General features: G+C 45.6%; 1 non-coding gene across 1 annotated transcript; it reads right to left on the bottom strand.

Moving 5' to 3' along the window:
• Positions 1-2,931: 2,931 nt before the first annotated feature.
• On the bottom strand, positions 2,932-3,003 carry trnat-ugu (transfer RNA threonine (anticodon UGU)). The gene has a single exon. It is a non-coding gene; the product is annotated as a tRNA-Thr (tRNA).
• Between the last annotated feature and the right edge of the window lie 3,133 nt (positions 3,004-6,136).

The following is a 6,136-nucleotide window of genomic DNA, read 5'->3' as shown; positions in this document are numbered from 1 at the left end:
GAGCGATTTTAGCTGTAAGGTTAGGTTGGAGAAGCTGGGGTTGTTCTCCTTGGAGCAAAGGAGATTGAGGGGAGATTTGATAGACATGTACAAGATTACAATAAATATGACAGGTTTAGATAACTTGCAGGGCTATGGGGATAGAGCGGGGGAATGGGACTGAATGGATTGATTTACATGGGCTTGATGGGCAAAATGACTTACTGTACTGTAGTGACTCCATGACTCAATGACTCTCTCTCCTTCTCTCTCTCTCTCTCTCTCTCTGTCTATCGCTTTACCTCTCTCTGCCTCCCTCTCTCTATCTGTCTTTAGCTGGTCCTCTAACTTTCTATCGCACTCTCTCTCTCTTTGTTTTCACTCTCTCTCTCTCCATTACACACATATTTGTCAATCACATGTCAAAGAAGGAAGCGTAATGAAGGAATGGCTGCGCCCTTGAAAATGTTTCCAGCAGAATAGTTAAATGTTTAAAGTTTCTGTAGGGAGTTTGACCTGAGATGGTGAGACACAAGGATGTGAGGTTATTGAAGTCTTCACCAAATGTAATAGGGAATAATTTTCTTCACTGGTGAACCCAAAGGAACAAATCTGGCACAAGAATGTGAAAAGTCAGAGGATTGAGAAACATCCAATGGTTCTTCACATATACAAGTCAGCAGACCCACAGAAAAACAGTAGGTTGAGAGTTCAGATCCAGTGATAGACTGGACAAATATCGAGCCAATGCTTTTTTCTTTATAAACCCAACATCTGTCCACTTGGCTATTGCACCTCGTCTCGATGTATCTTATAATACTGATACTATTTGCATTCCACAGTTGCTTTGAAATCACAGGCAATATAAATGGATTGGGAATGTCAATGGTTAGGAACCATTAATGGATTGGGAAAGTCAATGGACTGGAAAATATCAGTGGATTGGGAAATTCTATGGACTGAGTTATATCAATGGATTGGGACAGTTTAGTACATTGTGAAACATCAATGGATTAGGAAACAGGAATTAAAGGGACAGATGGAGTTCAACCTGGAAAAGTGTGAAGTGATTCATTTTGGAAGGTCGAATTGGAATGCAGAATACAGGCTTAAAGACAGGATGCTTGGTAGTGTGGAGGAACAGAGGGATCTTGGGGTCCATGTCCATAGATCGCTCAAAGTTGCCACCCAAGTTGATAGGGTTGTTAAGAAGGCATATGGTGTGTTGGCTTTCATTAACAGGGGGATTGAGTTTAAGAGCCGCGAGGTTATGCTGCAGCTCTATAAAGCCCTGGTTAGACCACACTTGGAATATTGTGTTCAGTTCTGGTCGCCTCATTATAGGAAGGATGTGGAAGCTTTAGAGAAGGTGCAGAGGAGATTTACCAGGATGCTGCCTGGACTGGAGGGTATGTTTTACGAAGAAAGGTTGAGGGTGCTAGGGCTTTTCTCATTGGAACGAAGAAGGATGAGAGGTGACTTGATAGAGGGGTACAAGATGATGAGAGGCATAGATAGAGTGGATAGCCAGAGACTTTTTCCCAGGGCAGAAAGGGCTATCACCAGGGGAGATAATTTTAAGTTGATTGAGGAAGGTTTCGGGGAGATGTCAGAGATAGGTTCTTTACACAGAGAGTGGTGGGTGCGTGGAATGCACTGCCAGCGGTGGTAGTAGAAGCAGATACATTAGGGACATTTAAGCGACTCTTGGATTGGTACATGGATGATAGTAGAATGAAGGGTATGTAGGTAGTTTGATCTTAGAGTAGGTTAAATGTTCGGCACAACATCGTGGGCCGACGGGCCTGTACTGTGCTGGACTGTTCTATGTTCGATGTTCCAGATGAAAGGATTGCATTAATCAATGGATTAGAATGTGGAGAGGCAGGAGAAAATGATGCCATTTTAAGTAGGGGGCCGGGGGTTAGTAGAAACAGACCAGGGCTATTTTACTCTCTAACTCACTCCTTTCTTCTATCTGGCTCATTATCACATCCTCTCTCTCTCAGCGCGGTGGGAATCACTGGAACCCACACTTGCTGCTCAGATTGTTTGGTTCCGGGAAAATACAAGGTCCACATCAGATTGACAGGAAGGATAAATGTGATTCAGAGCCAATCATATTCCTGGGTCACTGACCCGAAACGTTAACTCTGCAAAGAAGGGTCACTGACCCGAAACGTTAACTCTGCTTCTCTTTCCACAGATGCTGCCAGCCCTGCTGAGTGAATCCAGCATTTCTTGTAAGAAGGGTCACTGACCCGAAACGTTAACTCTGCTTCTCTGTCCACAGATGCTGCCAGCCCTGCTGAGTGAATCCAGCATTTCTTGTTTTTGTTTCAGATTTACAGCATCCGCAGTATTTTGCTTTTATATTCCTTTTGGTGATGTGTGCTCAGCCTTGTTATATCAGCAAAGGCAGCAGGAAATGCAAATCCTGAAGAGTTTTGAAAGAGTAAAGAAGGAGAAAGTGTTGCCAGTGACAGAAGGGTCAGTAACCAGAGGAAACACATTTAAAGTAATTGACAAAAGAATTCGAGTTGTGATGAGGAGATTGTTTTTTCAGCAGTGTGTTGTTCTGGTCTGGAATGCAATTCTGAAAGGTCAGTGGAAGCAGATTCAATGTTAACTCTGAATGGAATTGGATATGTACCTGACATGGAAAATATAACAGGGCAATGGGGGAAAGGACCGGAGAGCGGGATGTGGGATTAATAGAATAGCTCTGTTAAATATCCAGCAAATGCACAGTAATAAGGTTCAGTGCTTGGACCTCAGATATTTTCACTCTATCAATGGCAGAGAAGGCTCGAGGGACCATGTGGCTACTCCTCATGTTCTTCCCAGTGTCCAGGATAAAGTGTAACATGACACTGATTTCCAGATGGCCGACACAAATGCAACAGACATCTTTTCTGGAAACATCACATTTAAAATGAGAAACTAATCAGAAGGCACGTACGGGGATTGAAGCCGTAATCTTCAGTTTACAAGACTGACGCCTTACCACTTGGCCACCATGCCTTTTCTTAATGGACATCTGAGGCTCCAGAGGAGGATTTGTGATTCTTTTTCAATTTGGTTGAAACAGCATCGAGAAACATGCACAGAAATAAAGAGGGATTGTGGAATGGGAAACAGATCAGCCTCATTTACATCATCAGCATCATGAAATCTTCATTCAGACGTTCCATTCCCATCCTCAGCTTTTCTCACATCTGTACAATAATATAAGAGTGGACATTGGTTTGTTACTGGGCAGATTATATAAATAGACTATGTGCATCATCACAGGAAGTGATGTAATATAATCTGTGCAGCACCTCATGGAGAGTTGTCGATGAAACCTTCAATGCAAGATGTGCAGAGTAAACTCAGGTTATTTTAACCGTCAGATTCTTATAAATTGTGTACTAAGCCTTGACAGATATCAGAATATTATATGGGGGCCACAGTAAACCAAAGCGAAGATGGAGAAATCTTTGCCTGCACCTTTGAAAAGGTCACTGGACTGAACCAAGCCGAGGAGTGGCCGAGATGGTTCCAGAGGTTTGCAAGGTATCGTACTGCATCGGGTCTCGTGCAGAAGCCAGACATGGAGCAGGTCAGTACGCTATTGTCTGCAATGGAGGGAGTGTGCAGGCAACATTCTCATGAAGAACAGAAGGCTACATGTGAAGAAGTTATTAAGGCACTCAAGACCTATTTTAATTGAGGAAAAAAATGTCATCGTGGAGCCAAAGTTAAAACGCTGCATTTGCTGACAACGCAACCACCAGGTGACGCTGTACTAGCACATGCGCAAATGCAGCCTCTTCCACTGAAACGTCACTGTCTGTGACATTCAGGCAGCTGCCAGGATTAAAGATGGAGCTACTCAATTTATCACAGAAAACAACTTCGACCCAAAAATCCCCTCAAAGGTTGCCATCACCGCCTCCGTCCCACTCCAACAGTCCCCCGCTACCTCTTGCTCATTCGCCAGTTATATAGTACCAAGTCATCTTAATTCACCTAAAGTGAATTACTTTAGGAGCAGTGACTGTCGTTTCATAAGCAAATATGGCACATATCTACACAATGGACATGTTTTGGTTGATACTCGGAGAACGTTGCGCTATTTGAAGTCTCATTAGAAGGACAGCACCTCTGACAGTGCTGCACTCCTTCTGTAATTCAGTGAGGTTTCATCGAGTCATAGAGTTATACAGCACAGAAACAGGACCTTCGGCCATCATGTCCGTGCCGGCCATCAAGTACCTATCTATTCTAATTCCATTTTCCAGCACGTGGCCGTAGCCTTGTATTCTGTGGCGTTTTGAGTGCTCATCTAGATACTTCTTAAATGTTGTGAGGGTTCCTGCCTCCACCACTCCTTCAGGCAATGTGTTCCAGATTCCAACCACCCTCGAGGTGAAACATTTTTTCCTCAAATCCCCTCTAAACAGTGCCATCCCATTCTCCGGACGATCATTCCCCGCTTCCCCCCATCCCACTCTCTCACTGCTCACTCCCCGCTTCCCCCACCACCACCCCCATCCTGCTTTATGGCCGCTCACACTCCAGGCCATTGTCTCTGCCACTTCCCTCCTCTCGGCCACTCGCTCCAACATTGCCCCATCTCCCCTCGAGGCTCGCCTTGCTTTATCGGGTGGTGCGGTGAAGAATGATCGAATGTTGGAGCGAGAGGCCGAGAGGAGGGAAGCAGCATGGCTTAGAGCTAGTGTCTGGAGGGACGTGGGGGGGAAGCGGGGCGTGAGTGTACGGAGAGAGGGCAGTGCGGGGGTGGGGGGGTAGCAAGCGGCCGGAGGGCGGGGGAGCGGGGTAGCGAGGAGCGGGCTGTGAGCGGCCTGGAGTGAGTGGCTGAGAGGAGGTAGAGAGTTTTCCCGCGCATGCGCCACTTCGTCCTGGAAGACGTAGGCAGGGCATGCGCAGCATCTCAGAGCGCAGGAGACTGTTTGTGCATGTGCGAGCTTGGAGCACTCTGATGACGTCGGCTGGCTGCTGCATTGTCAGGAATCACTTTGAAATTAATAAGCGTACAAAACAGAGAGTATTCATTCATTTATCAATGACTTGTACAAACTCACGGAGGATTGTGAATACCGCAACTTAAGAGAAGAGCTGAATGGAGACAGGATTGTGTTCGGGGTATTAGACAACACCCTTTTAGATCAGCTGCAGTCCAGGGCTGATCTCACATTAACGAAAGAGTATCAATTGAGCAGACAAACAGAGGTTAGAAAGTTTAACCAATCCGTTGTTCGAGGGGACAGGGAGAGTCTGATCTCGAGAGTAGCAGACTCAATTGAATTTGTTAAGAAAACAAAAGGAAAAATTAGTGGTGAAAGACAAGAAAGACGGGAAGAGCATCTAGTGGTAGCTGCAACCAATTGCAGTAGGTGTGGCCGAGAGAGACACAAGTGGGAAAACTGCCTCGCCAAAGAAGCTGAGTGTTTTTCCTGCAGAAAGATGGGACACTTTCAGTCAGTGTATGGCAGTAAAATACCAGCACTGAATATAATTAAAGGGAAATCCCCAGAGAGCAAAAACATTAATGAAGTACAGGATATCCAAAGTGTGGAAATACATTTTTTAGGTGAAATCCAGGAAATAAAGTGAGAGTTGCTGGACGACAGAAATTCTGAAATATTTTAAGACAGAGGTAGATAGATTCTTGATAAACAAGGGGGTGAAAGGTTATTGGGGGCAGGTGGGAATGTGGAGTTGAGGTTAAAATCAGGTCAGTCATGATCTTATTGAATGGTGGAGCAGGCTCGAGGGGCCGAGTGGTCAACTCCTGCTCCTAATTGGTATGTTTGTATGTAAGAAAACATGTTCTAGATACAATGAGAACTATCATTTGTTTGGAAATGGATTTGAACCCTTTTATCAAAAGGTTATAGAGCTTTATTTTTTCTACAATTAACAGGCAAATCCTTGTGGAGTTGAGATTGAGAGAAACAATGGGCTGGATTCTATAGAGCCCTCGACGTCGAGATCTGTGGTGGGGGTGGGGTGGGGGCCGCCTGAAGATGGCCCCGGATGAGACCCGCCACGGACCTCAACGCCGGCAGGGCCTGGCTCGATATTGCCGGCGACGGCGAGGCCTTGTGGGGGACCTCCACCGCTCGGCAACGGGACCACAAACCTGCAT

This window comes from Heterodontus francisci, unplaced genomic scaffold (assembly GCF_036365525.1).
Source record: "Heterodontus francisci isolate sHetFra1 unplaced genomic scaffold, sHetFra1.hap1 HAP1_SCAFFOLD_61, whole genome shotgun sequence".
NCBI classification, from domain to species: Eukaryota; Metazoa; Chordata; class Chondrichthyes; order Heterodontiformes; family Heterodontidae; genus Heterodontus; species Heterodontus francisci.
The sequence above is the reverse complement of the archived record's forward strand: the minus strand, read 5'-3'. Positions and strand labels throughout refer to the sequence as shown.